Genomic DNA, 14,418 nt, shown 5'->3' with positions numbered 1-14,418 from the left:
GAAGTTTAGCATCTGTTGAAGACCACATACCTTGAACTGTTTGCACCCACTCTGTAAGGGAAGCATCCATGACTGTGGCTTTGGGAGGAGAACAGAAGGATCTATCCTGAACAAGTATCTGCAACATAATCCACCACTGTGTATGATCCTTGCACACCTGCATCAGGCATATCCTGTTGTGAAGAGGTTGAAGTTTGTGACCACTGTACTGCTAGTGTCCACTGTAAAAATCTCATGTGATATCTAGCTAAAGGGCCCGAGTGATAGAGAAAGCCCATCAGTCATAAGAGTCGTAGAATGAGTCTTGCTTGAGGTCAAGGTGTGTTGCAACATGAAGGGCTATTGACCTTAAAGATTCAACACTTGTCAGGGAAATTTTGCTGTTTGTACTGCTGTATCTATTTGGCAACCTATGAATTCAATGACAAGGGAACAGTTTGCTTTTATTGAAGTGTATTGATATTCCCAAGTGAGTTGCCAGAGATAGTTAGACTGACCAATGTAGTAGCAGAGCCTTAGAGGTAGCAGTTACAAGCCACCAATCACCTAAATATGGAAAGACTGGGATCACTTGTAGCCAGAGATAAGCTGCTAAAACTCATTATCTTGGTGAACACCTGGGGGGGAGGGGGGGGCTGTAGTGAGACCAAACAGCAGCACTCTGAGCTGATAGTGATTGGCTCTGAGCCGGAAACTGAGTAATTTCCTGGATTGCCTCTGGATTTTGATATGATAGTAGGCATCCTGGAGATCAATACAGCACATCCAATCATCCATCCTTAAAAGAGGTAGAATGATTTGTACTGGAAACATCGGGAATTTTGTCAGTTTGACATACTGATTTACACTGCTGAGATCCAATGTTGGTCGGAGGTCCCCAGTCTTCTTTGGAACTAAAAATATGTACAGTTGTGTAAAATCTTACAGTAACGATAGATGTCCCTTTCTTCACTGTTGCAGTATTCCTTACAATAGGGATCCCCACCAAGGGCAGACAGATGTCTGGCCAGTATACCAAACCCTTTAGGTTGCTAAGGCTACACTGTACGTCATATGTATGCTCCCCTGAGTACAGCATAAAGGTGACATCCAGATGCATCACCCTCAGAATGCCCCAGTAGGGATGCCAGTCCAAGGATTAGAGACAGAAACACATCCAGAAGGGAAAAGTACGTACAGTTGTGTACACTTACCATAAATGTAGATGGAGTTTATTCACTGTTGCAGTCATCACCTGTGGGTTATCCCTGCTATGGTAGCCCTCGGCTGGCCCAAATAGCACAGTCAATGTTTTTCTGCGTCGGCTGCTGTCGCTTGACTGACATCAGGTCATCAGTGCTAAAAAGCAAGGCAACCAACACCATTATATCAGCTTTTCTTGGCCTAACCAGTCAGAGGCCCAAGGAAATATGGTAAAGTGGTTCTGGTGGCTAAACACCACCATAAGAAGCTTATGCCTCCCTAAGGAAAGAGGATACAAGGAGGAGGAGGGAGGGAAACTAGGACTGCAACACTGAATACACTCGAACATCTACATTTATGGCAAGTGTACACAACTGTACCATGTTCTTTGTGTTTCTCTGTTGTAGTCATCACCTGTGGGAGGATTCCCAAAGCTGAGGAAAGGGGTGGAAGGATTAGAGACCTAGGGATGGGTAAGCATGCCCTGCAGAACTGCAGAGGCAAACCCTGCCCTAGCCTTAGAGAAAAGAGGTAAGTGGTAATGCTTTGTAAAGGTATGGTCAGAGGTCCAGGTGGCAGCTTCCAAGATGTCCCTGGTGGGAACTCCTCTGAGGAATGCTGTGGAACTGGAGGCTGCCCAAGTGGAATGGGTACAAATAGACTTAGAGGGCAGTTTCCCATGTAATCTGTAGCAGAAATGGATACAGTGCGATATCCATTTGGAAATGGTCTGGTTGGAAATGGGCTTCCCTTCTGCCCCTGGGGCAAAGCTGACAAGACGTTGGTCTGTTGTCCTGAAGGGTTTAATACAGTCCAGGTAGTATCGGAGCGGTCTGTGCACATCTAGTGAGTGCAGAATTCTTTCCCCCTTATTTTGAGGGTTAGGGAAGAAGGTAGGTAGATGTATGGCCAGGTTGAGAGTCACATTAGATACCACCTTGGGCATTAAAGGAGGGGTTAGTCGTCCAGGAGACCCTGTCTGCATGGAAAATGATGAAGGGCTCAATGGCCATCAGTGCCTAAAGTTCGGAAACCCTTCTGGCTGAGGTGATAGCTAGTAGGAAAGCAGTCTTCCAGGAGAGGTATTTCAGTTCTGCTGAAGCAGCAGGTTTGAAGAGAGATAAGGTTAATTTTTCCAAAACATAATTCAGGTCCCAGGCTGGTGTGGGTGGCCTTCTGGGAGGTCAGATATTACAAGCCCCTCTGAGGAATTGTTTAATCAAAGGATGTGAGAACAGGGGCTGGTCTGTATCGAAATGAGCTGAAATAGCGGAGGCGTGGTTTTAAATAGAAGAGAAGGAAAGGCCACTATTGAGCAACTCTGCTAGATAGCCCAGGATAAGAGGGAAGGAAGGTTGTGAGGAACTGCCCCCTCTGGACTGGCTCCAGGAGCAGAATCTTTTCCATTTCCCTGCATAAGATTTTATGGTGCTGGGCCTTCTGGCCTCTGTGATAATGTCTAGGACCTGTTTGCTTAACAGGGGCCCCTTGTTTGCATTTAGAGTATCCCCACAACGAGTAGAGAGGTCTGAGATCAGCGGAAGCTGCCTGGGAGGCTGTGATGTCAGGCTGCGCAGTAAGGGGTATCAATGCTGTCTGGGCCAATCTGGAGCAATGAGGATGGCCTTTGGTCTCTCCTCCCTTATCTTGATCAGTACCTTGGGAATAAGAGGCAGAGCAGGGAATGCATACACAAAGAGGGAGTTCCAGGGTAAGGTCAAGGCATCCACCTTCCACGCTAGGTGGTGATTCTCCTTGGTATAGAATTTTTTTAGCTGGTGGTTGAGGTGCGAAGCAAAGAGATCCACCTCTGGAGTTCCCCACTCCTGAGTGACTTGCAAAAAGATTTTTCTGTGGAGCTGCCATTCATGGGGGTCCAGTAAATTTCTGCTTAAGTTGTCTGCCAGGGTGTTGTTGATCCCTGGTAAGTATTGAGCTATTAAGTGTAATCCCATGGAGGAGGCTGTCAGCCAGATGTTCATGGCTAGCCCTCATAGAGGATAAGACTGGGTCCCTCCCTATTTGTTGATGTACCACATTACTGTGGTGTTGTCTGTTTTGATAAGGAGAACCCCTGGCCTGAGATGGGGTTTGAAGGATGTCAGAGCCTTTTGTACTGCCATCATTTCCTTCTGGTTGATGTGTAAGGGAAGGTCATTGGCATCCCAAAGACCTTGGGTGCCCCTGCCTGCTAGGTGAGTGCCCCAAGCAATGTCTGAGGCCTCGGTGGTGATGGTCTGCATGGTAGGTAGGAGGATGAAGGGAAGTACCTTGTACTTGGCACAGTCCCCTGCCCACCAGAGAAACTCTACCCTTATACAGGGGTTCAGACAAAGAGCAGTCTCTAGAGGCTGAGAGTGCTGACAAAGGTTCTTTAGATACCACTGAAGTTTTTTCATGTGAAGCCTGGCCAAAGGAATTAGAAGGATGCAAGATGCCATGTACCCCAAGGCTTCCAGGAACTTCCTTGCAGTGAGGTGACTTCTGGAAGCCAGCTGGGTAAAGTAGAGAGGCAGGAAGCTCTGTTTTTCTGGGGATAGGAAGGCCATTTGGGATGCTGTGTCCAGCAGTGCTCCCACGAAAATGATCCTCCTGGAGGGTGTTTGCTTTCTTCTCGTTGATGGTAAATCCTAAGGACGTTAGGAGGGTTTTGACAAATAGGAGGTCCTGGGAGCAGCTTTTCTTTGCACTCTGCCTGAATGAAGCCGTCGTCCAGATGAGGGCAAATCTGTACATTTCTCTGTCTGCAAAATGCTATGGCCGGGGCTAAGCATTTGGTGAACACCCTGGGAGCAGTAGATAAGCCAAAAGATAACACAGAGAACTGAAAGTGCTGTGAGCCTGCTCTGAAGCACAGGAATTTCCTGCAGGATTCCCGTATGGGGATGTGGAGGTAGGCCATTTAGGTCTAGGATTACTAACCAGGCATTTTCTGTCAGCATAGGCAGCAGCTGCTGCCAAGTTAGCATTTTGAATTTGTGGACCACCAAGGAGGTGTTCAGAAAGCGATCCACGATGGGGCACTAAGTGCCCTCTTTTCTGGGAAAAAGGAATAGTCTGGAATAAAAGCCTCTGCCTGTATGATCTGTGGGAAGATGTTCTACTGCCCCCTGGGATATGGGCATTTGGGCTTGTTTCAATGCCTCTGCCCACTGGTTTGGAGGTAAGTCTGGGTGTTCGCTGAAAGTGAATTTGTATCCATGAAAAATGATCTTTAAGACCCATTTGTCCTTTCTTACCAGAAAGCCAATTTTCTTTGCAGAGGGAGAGCCTTTCCTCCTAGTTTTTGATGAGTGAAAGGAGGGCAGAGGGAGTCCTTTAGAGTTTTTGCCATAGAAGGATGGCTTAGAACTCCCTGCCTTTGGGGTGGAAGAGGTCCACTGTTTGGTTCTCTGCTGTCCCTGGGATAGGGGCCTGGGTGGTCGTTCCCTGTGGGGCTTACCTTGCCCATCTGCTAGGTGTAGGAAAGGACCAGTGCTTAGAGGGAAAATTCCTACTGAACCAAAGAGGTTGAACCTGAAAGAAATCTTTTACTGTTTGCATAGATTTTGCTTTGTCTTCCATCTTTTAAGCACCTCTTCTGCTTTTACTCCAAACAAGCAGTCCTTATACAAGGGTGCATCAAGTAATTTATACTTGACATGATCAGGGAGAGGCTGCTCCTTCAAACATGCATGTCTCATAATGACAGACCCTGACACTGCTGCTCTGCATGAAGCTTCTAGGGCGTCATATTCACAGTGTAATGAGTCTTTGGCCACTTGACAAGTAGAGTGCAGTAAATCTGCAAACTCTCTCAAATTGGCACAGTCAGGAAAGCTAGAAATCTTTTGCTTTAATAGTTCCAAAGTGTGGTGTTGATATTTTAACATATGGAACTGACAGTTGAGTGCTCTGACAGCTAAGGGTGATGAGGTGTATACTTTCTTACCCCCATCTGTCCAGAGCTCTGGAATCCTCGTCAGAAGTAGGATTCTTTGCAGAACTAGCTTTAGCTCCTTTAGGTCCCCGTGTAATGACTCTGCAGCAGAATTTCTGTAAAGGTATTTGTGATAATCCGGTACTCTGTAATACCTGTCAGGTTTACTGGAAGCAGGTGGGAGGGCGTCAGGGGCCAAGCTGGATTCATGGAAAGCATCATCTACCACTTCTAAGACAGGGTGGATAGCTAGAGGTCTGTGCTGGGGCAGATCTAGAAACTCAGTCTTTTCTTAGACTGAGGGAAGTCCTGAGATTCCCAGTGGAAATGTTCCTGGAGGGTGTGAAGGGTTTCCCCCAAAGGAAAGGTCTTCTGGTGGGGAGGCAGAAAGACTGGATTCCTCTGCATCTGAATCTTCATAAGCAACAGATGTTGTTGTTCCTCTTCAAAATCAGAATAATCAGATTCCTCAGAATTCTGCTCTGTTATTAGTTCAGGACAATGGGTGTCTTTTCCTTTAAGAAGTTGTGGCCTGACTACCCCTGATAAAGCCATCTTAAGCATTTGGGCTTGGGGAGGTGGAACAGGCGTAAGATGGTGGCTAGAGGTAGATTTTCTAGGAGTGGCCTGGCTTCTAGGCCTAAGAGTATCCATCGGTCTGAGAGAAATGGTAGTCGGATGAGAAGTCGTTTTGTCTAGAATCGGTAGTGCGAAAGGCTTCCGTGGAAGCCGGTGCCTGTGTTGTGGCTCCAGACCCAACTGAAGCAGAGACAACTAAAGGCTTGGAAAACTAAGAAGATTCCTGCGGTATACCGGACTCTTAAAGGGTCTTGGTAGAGGCCTGTGTAGATATATCAGGCAAAAGGGGCTGCAAAAGCGCCTCACTGAATTCCAGAGAACTGACTACCTGCTTAGCAGTAGCATCATCGGAAAGCTTAGCCTTTTGTGGTCTGTCTCTATCTTTATCTACACGTCTTTTCAGAATGTCTATGGATTATTGGCTGACTGATGCCATTTTGGAATGTGAAGATGGAAGATGAAAATACCGGTCTACAATAAGAACTCTACGACAAATGGTTCTCGCATTAAAGAGGGCACAGAACCGGCAAAGGGGGACATTGTGGTCTGGGCCTAAACAAGTGACACAGTATAAATGGAAGTCTTGGTGTGGGATCTGCTTTCCACACGCAAGATAATTGTTAACTTTTTCAGACATCGGTTAGTGCAAGAAAAAAAGGATACCCAATGGGGTACTTAGCTTTAGACGTTTTCAGCTGTAATTCGAATTCTGGTAGCGACCGACTGGCACACTTGCGAACTGCTTCTGCTACGGGCTCCACAGCAAGAAAGCAGATGTAATGGCATCGGCTGCCTTGCTTTATAGCACTAACGACCTGACATCAGTCAAGCGATAGCAGCCGACACAGAAAAACACAGACTCTGGTATTAGGGCTGGCCGAGGGCTACCACAGCAGGGATAACCCCGCAGGTGATAACTGAACAGCGAAACACAAAGAACATCAAGGAGGAGGAAGAAAGGAGTAAATACTGCAACAGTGAAAAGAAGGACATCTATTGTTAAAGTAAGATTTTACACACCTTTACTATGCCCTTCCATTTCACTGTTGCAGTATACCTTAAAATAGGGAGAGTGCCAAAGCTCAGGAAGAGGAGGAAGTACCAGCACAGCCCCCTAGGAATCCATAAAGAATGGCCCTTGCAAAACCAGCTCTAGCCCTAGATATCACATCCAACTTAGCATTTGGTAAAACTATGCAGAGAAGTCCAAGTAGCTGCCTCAAGGATACAGTTAGTATCTAAACTTTTGAAAAAGGCACCAGAAGAAGCCACAGCCCTAGTAGAATGAGCCTTAAAAGAACTAAGGCTCTTGTCATGAAAAGAACAAAAACAAATGGCTTTACACATCTGAAAGCAATTAGTTTGCCTAGAAGCAGCCAATCCCAAAGATCTAGGATGAAAGGAAACAAAGTTGACCAGATTTGCAAAAAGCTTTGGTCTTAACCAAATAAAATCAGTGTTGTCTATGCACATCCAAATTGTACAAAACCTTCTCACTAGCAGATTGCAGAAATGGGAAAAAAGTGGGCAAAAGAATAGACTGATTAAGACAGAACTCATTTACCACCTGGGGCATAAAAGGATTAGAGTGAAGTGACAGTCTGTCCTTATGGAAAACTAAAAAAAGAGGAAGAGCCATAAGGCGTGAAGCTCAGACACCCATCTGGGAGAAAACATCCAAAAGAAAACAGTCTTCAAAGAACAATGCTGCAAGGAAGCTGAAGGCTCAAAAGAAGCCTGGGTCAATTTCTCTAAAACAAAATTAATGTCCCAGAAAGGAGGGAGGTCTAATATGGACGACACCTTTAAGAAACTGTTTAGCTTCAAATCTACAGGCTAAAGTGGGTGCTAAAGGCAGACAAGCAGAAACAGCTGACAAGTGGGCCTTAACAGAAGAATTTGCCAACCCAGCATTTAGAAGTTCACATGGATAAAAGAGAACCAAAGGAACATCCACAGAAAGTGGATCCAGATTATAAGAAAAACACAAAACAAAAAACTCTTCCATTCAGATAAGTAGGATTTCCTAGTAGTGGGTTTCCTGGCCTCCTGGAGCACTGTACGCACGCCCTCAGAAAAAAATTGTTAATATGGAATCAAAATCCTATCATCCACAATGTCAGCTGAAAAGTGGACAGGTTGGGACAGATGAGACATCCCTTGCCTTGTGCGAGTAGGTCCACCCTGTGAGGTAACTTGTGATAACTGCCCTTGGCTAAATGCAGTAAAGGGATTCAATGCTGTTTGTGCTAAAAGGGAGTCACCAGCAAGATTATGAAAGCATCCTTCTTTAGCTTGAATAGGGCTTTTAGAATGAGAGGAAGGGGAGGGAGGGCATAAAGAAATATCCATTCCAGGAAAAAAAGACAGGGCATCCACCTTCCAGGCCAGAGGACATGGGGCTCTGGCACAAAAAAAGAAAGGAAGTTGTCTGTTCAGAGGGGAGGCAAATAGATCTACTTGAGGAGTACCCTTATTGATGGACAATGCCCAGAAACACATCCCTGTGAAGCAACCACTCATGGGATTGTGATATGGAACTGCTCAGAGAGTCTGCCACAATGTTTTGCCCTGAGGGAATGCAAACTGCCTATTGAGGAGTCACTTGATACTGGATAGCTAGCTTCCACATGAAGTGCTAATCTGCAAAGGAGATAAGATCGTGCAATCCTTGCTTGCTGAGGTACAGACAATACCACAGTGATGTGGTAAGTACCTTGAGGGTCCTGGAGTGAAGATGATGAAATGCTTGAAGACCCAACAAAGAAGGAGTGGACTTTTTGTTGAAGGAACCAGAGGACCTACACTCAAGACAGCAGAAGGACGCCCCCATCCCACATCTGAAGTGTCTGTGAACAGCTCCTGAGAGGGGAGTAGAGGCTAAAAAGGAAGCCCAGGACTGAGTAACACCTGCAGAATCCACCACTAAAATTCCAGCTTGAGGCATAGAAGAGGGACTAGGAAATAGAGGAGGAGTGGCAAAGCCAAACTGACTTTGGAAAACACTGAAGACTTTCCCATGTGGAGCTTGGCTAGAGGAAGCATAGGAATGGTGGTGGCCATGATATCCAGAGCTCTCCAATTCCCTGGCTTTAAATCGAGGCCAGAGGAAGACGTGACTGAAAGAAGGCAATGAGTGCTATGGCCTTGGAAGGAGGCAGGTATGGCAGCACTGGAACAGTTTGGATCCTGCAACCCAGAAAAACATGATCCTGTGAATGACTCAGGAAGGACTTTTGGAAATTTATAGTGAACCTCGGGCTCTGCAGGACAGAAAAGGTAAAATAAAGATGCTGCATTAGAATCGCTGGAGAGGAGGCCTGAAAAAAGTAGGTCATCTAGGTAGGGAAAGACCTGTAACCCCCTTAACCTGCAAGGAGCAATCACAAGAGCGAGGCATTTGGTGAATACCCTTGAGGCAGTAGGGAGGCCAAAGTGCAAACAGAGAACTGAAAAAGGCCAGGATGCAACACAGGAACAAAATTCTTAAAAAGGGGATGAATGGGGATATGAAAATAAGCATCCTTGATGTCCAGAGAAACTAGAAAAGCTTAAGGAACAGAGGAAAAAGTCTGAAGAGGCACCATTCAAAAGGGATGGAGCTTTAAAAATGTGTTTAGGTGAGAGAGATCCAGTATAGGTCTCCAAGTGCCCTCTTTCCTGGGGACCAAGAGCATTCTGTAGTAAAAGCCCTTCCCTCTGAGAAACTGGAACTTCCTGAATAGTTTCCAGAGTCAAGTGAACCTGAAGCACTTCTGGGAAAAAGGCCAACTGTTCCTGAGGGGGCTGAGAAATGCCCATGAAAGGGGGAAAAGTTTTCCAGACCAGAACAAAAACTGCTTGAGGAGGTTTTAAAGCCATAAGGACATTAAACAAACCTTGAGTGAAATTCTGCCATTCACTCTGAAGGTCCTAAGGAGCAGAAGAAGTAGGCTTAAAAGTTTTTTTGTTTCTTCTTTAAAGGGGACATCAGCCTTGTAAATCCTAGAAGGCTCAGACTCCAACAACACTGTAATAGTAGTCGGTACCTCTTCCCTAACCAAAATCTGAGAAACACCCCTAGGCCCTTCAGTCATCAGCCACTGTTCTCCCTGAATATCCAAAGTGGACATCTACAAGGCATCCAGGGATGTGCATGAATCCGGATTCATACCATCTCAGAAGCGGTTGTGGCAGAGGAATCCAACTAAGGAGCCAGATGATCTTCCAGGCTTTCACCAGCCTCGAGAGAGACATCCAGCAGAGGCAGCACAGCAGAAAAATCAGACCTGGCTTTCTTGGCCTTCTTCAAAGATGCCTGAGCCTCAGTCAGAAGTTCCTTCCATGGCATCTTTTGCTAAAAGCTTAAGCACCGAGGCAAAAACATTGCTCGTGATACTTATGGGGAATCTGTCTCCTGTATTAGCATTTACCCTTTCTGGAGGACATGAACCCCACAAGCAACAAAAAAAGGAAAAAAAGATAGCAAAACACAGATGGAGCACCTATCTGAAAAACTGCTTAGTGAACTAGAAAACGAATCAAGTGTTTAGATAGACAAGTGAAGATGACGTTTGGACTGATGGCAAAGTTGTTCTGAGGATGGTATGTCCGTAAATCACCTTTATGCCCTACGCTGTATGCGGGGAGCATACATGTGACATACAGTGTACCCTTGTCAACCTAAAGGCTTTGGTATACTAGCTGGAGGTTAGGCCATCCTTGGCAGGGGATGCCTATTGTAAGGAATACTCCAACAGTAAAATGGAAGGACATCTTTAAATATACTCTGGATCCCAGCAGGTCTGGGGGGGGGGGGGACGACTGGTTGGATGAATCTTGTCTAGCAACTTGAACATTTCTGTTGCTTCCGATTCCAACTGATTGGATGAATTATCTAGAACCTTTATGGTCACCCCTGGGGAATCTAAAAAGGGAACTATAACCTCTGATAATCCTTAACACCCGTGAATCAGAAGTTATAGTTTGCCAGGCTAGAAAAGCAAGGAAGAGTGTCCCTCCAATTGCCTCCACAGTGCAGCAGTAGCACAAGCTTTCATGGACGCTGATGAGATTTCTCAGTGAATGGCCCATGGAAGCCTTGATTTTGTGGATGACCTCTGCCTCACTGGTGACATCCAATGAGGTTGCTCCTCCTTTACCTCAGGCAGGCCTGTCTCCAGGAGTTTACTGGTTAAAGCCTTGGGATTTCTTGAACCACATCTTCTCACCTCCTCTGACTGCTGGAAAAGGATCTTAGAGGAGTAGAAAAATGGATCTCTATGGCAGGCAAGGTCTTACCATCCTGTTCATTCCTGGTAAGGAACTATCATAAGGGGCATTTATGAAGGACATCAAAGCTTTCTACAAATATCTGCATGCAGGCATGACACCTCGTGGTAATATCTGTGCTGCCTGCCCCTGAGGTACCAACTGCTGCATTAGAAAACAGTCTCATGGCCACATTAGAGTAAGATTGTAGGGCAGTAACGTGGGCATCCAATGTTTTCTGGCCATCCATTGGTAAGCTATCTGAAAGGAATTTTGAAAGTTCCTTGATCAAATCTCTCTGTAATCAAGTTAGGTGTGTTAGATAGTTCAGCACTTGGAGTGCAAACCCTCTTGAAGCATATGCCCATTTCGCCGGTCTGTACAATGCCCTTGACTCCCTGTTTGGGATGGACAATAACCTAACAGCTCCTTTTGGACCAATGTTTTCCATCTTTGGGGACAACTAGAATTTTGTCAGTTTTTTTGGGGGAGAGGATTTGTCACATCAAGTTCCTTTTAAGCCTTCCTGCCACAAACTCAATGAAAGCACCAGGAGGGGGGACAGGATGAAGGGCCAGACCCAAAAGCTTCCAAGAAACAGACTCATCAAAAGCTTCAGTGGACCTCCACCCAGTTTCATCAATTCTAAAATCTCTCCAATGGAGACTTCTTGAGAGGATCTTGTGGAATGTTCTCCATTATCTAAGTCAGTGCCCTCAGTGACAGACTCAGGAAAGGAGCAGAGTCTATATGCTTCCACTTACAAGTCCTCTTCCAGGGAAAGTGGCTTGGAGCTTCTGAAGGAAACACTTTGGAGTCATATCTGGAGCTCGAACTACAAGCAGACCTGAAGCTACTTGGATCGGCATGTCCCTGTCAACCAGAATGACACTAAGTCTTGAAGTATCCAAACTCTGTGCACTCTCCAATCTTAATCCAGCCAAAGACCTCTCCATAGCTTTGAAAACCAACTCAGCCAAAGCTGAGGAAGAACCATCCATAACAGCAAAACCGGTATTTTTAGACTCCAAAAGCAGGCAGCTCCAAGGACGACCTTGAAATGGAGCTACCCACAGCCAAAGTTCCAAGCAGTAGGGATGGCTCTGAAAACTTCAGTCAACTCTAGTGTTGAGACCAGACTCCACTATTCTGGTTCTGGGACTCTACTCAACCAAAATACATCAGCGCCAAAAAAGTTAGGAAGAAATTAAAGCCGAAGTCTTCAGGGCTATTGGATCAGACAATGGTATGGGCTGGGAGGTTGGCTCCAAAAATTAAGATGGCATTAGAACAAGTCAGTGTCGAGGGTTCTAATCCCAGTCCTCTCCTCAGGGATGGAGCAAGGACTCCTCCTAGCTGAATTTATGTCCTCAAACTTCAATATACGGTCTACATCCAATTTGTTTAGATTTCTAGTAGACCGACCAGACCATAAAGAAGCTACTGATGTGGGTTTTGATGGAATCTTCTGAAGAATCAGGGAGTGAAGATTGTGGCTGATCGACCCTGGAGAAAGACATTTGCGGGGAGGGAGTTTGGATCCTAGAGGCAGTGGGATCATACTGCCCTGATAGGCTAGGTGCTGAACCTGAAACAGGACTGTGATCTGGAGACCTTTTCTTAGCTCCCTCAGTTATTATCTTTTTTTTCAGACAGTTTCTCTATGCTTTCTCTTCGAATCGTCTCCATCTTTCTCTCTCTTTTCCTTAGATCTCTCTTTTTAACATCTTTCTTAAATCATCACTTAAGACATAGGCAACATCCATTAACAGAAAAGAATAAGCCAAACATCCATTAACAGAAAAGAAAACATTTATACATTTACATACATTCTTTGCTACCATCAGTCCAACATTACAAAAAAAATGCCTCATGCTGCCTCCAGATGAACATTCTGCATGTATTGTTCCCACAATTTCCATTTACTTTTACGTAATTTGCCCCTTAACTTTTCTATAGATCCCTGTTCTAGCTCTTGTATCTCTCTTATAATATTCAATACCTTAAATACAATTGGTGTGGACCGATTCCCATTTTCTAGCAATTGTTTTTTTGGCAGCCAACAGAATTAAACTTAATAAAGCATTACTATGACTACACAATTCAGATCTTGTATCTAAGCTCAGAAAATCATTTCCATATTTACAGCCATTTGCTCACCCAATATTTCCAAGATAGTAGTCTGTATTTTTTTTTTTAAATCTGCCAACTCACTGCACTCCTAAAACATTATGTTCCCAGTTACCACCTCCTCCATCACACCTCCAACATTTGCCATCTACTGGAGAAAAACATTCTTTGCAGTCTGCTTGGGGTATAAAAATACCTATAGAAACACACAAGTGTAAACCTTCTGGACTTGACTGCATGCTTGGAATCCATACACGTCTTTGCATAGTTTTCTTGTAAACTACTTTTCCAGTTTCTTCTCAATCTTTTCTAACATCCTCTGATTCTTGCAGCCATTATGCAATATTTTATATGCCATTTTATCTCAACAGCTGTTTCTGTTCTAGATTCAACTAAAAACTCTACCAGAGCAGGTGTTTCACTTAAAACTCCCCTAGCCCTCTCGCTCTTTGCCTGTAGTCTGAGATCAAGACCTAGTAGGTAAGCCGGTCTCTAGCCTGCAATCCAAATATCTTCTTGGCCTTATTCCACTCTATTACCTTTCCTGCTAGAGTTATTTGCTCCCAATATCTTTTTTTTTTGCCAGGTTTCTCCAGTAAACTCCAGCCCCCCTTCCCTATTTTCTGTACACCTACATGCAGTCATCCCTACTGGCAAAAATCTCCTCTCTATTCTGGTATTGGCTTAGTTCTTAAATACTTACTGCTACTTCATAAATATATCTTGTATAATTATTTTTCTTAAGGATCTGCATTCAAAATTACACTCTCTTGAATTTCCCCCTTGCTTCACCATTCCTTTCCATTCTAAATTACAACTTTCTGCTTGTGTTATTGTGTTTTATGTATATGAGCCTTAATGCGTAGCTGTAAAATTGCCCTTCAGATCAAGTAAGCCTCAAGTACATCGTTCTGTTGGAAGGCTCATCTTATCCCACTTAACTCTTGCCCTCTTTTTTCTCCCACATAAATTCCTTCAATTCTTTACTATTGTCCACAAATTCTTGGGTTGACAAAATTATCTCTGACACATATACAAGACTAAAGGGACTAAAAGCGTTTTTCACTGCTTGTATCTTACTATCTAAACCCATAAATAATTTCCAGTTTTTCAAGTTTTGTATCATCTTTTTAGTCTCTTCCCACATATCCTTACCTGCCATAACAAAAGCCTTTTTAAATCCATACTCCTAAACAGTTCATCTTCTGTCCCTATAACTGTGGATATTACTCAACCCATTCCTGTGTGGTTACATAATTTATGGCTATAGCCTTTGTTTTATCTTCATTAATTTTATATCCCGAAAAGACTTGGAACTGTCTCAAAATGTTCCAAAACACAGACATCCTTTTCTGGAT

The 14,418-nt window shown here is 44.5% G+C and overlaps 1 protein-coding gene across 1 annotated transcript in view; it reads right to left on the bottom strand.

Moving 5' to 3' along the window:
• Window positions 1–14,418, bottom strand: part of MYO19 (myosin XIX) — a 1,187,636-nt gene that overhangs the window by 968,960 nt on the left and 204,258 nt on the right. The gene's annotated exons all lie outside the window — the stretch shown is intronic.

Source organism: Protopterus annectens, chromosome 13.part0 (assembly GCF_019279795.1).
Source record: "Protopterus annectens isolate FY-2018-M chromosome 13.part0, PAN1.0, whole genome shotgun sequence".
NCBI lineage: Eukaryota > Metazoa > Chordata > Ceratodontiformes > Protopteridae > Protopterus > Protopterus annectens.
This window is presented reverse-complemented; position numbering and strand designations above follow the sequence as displayed.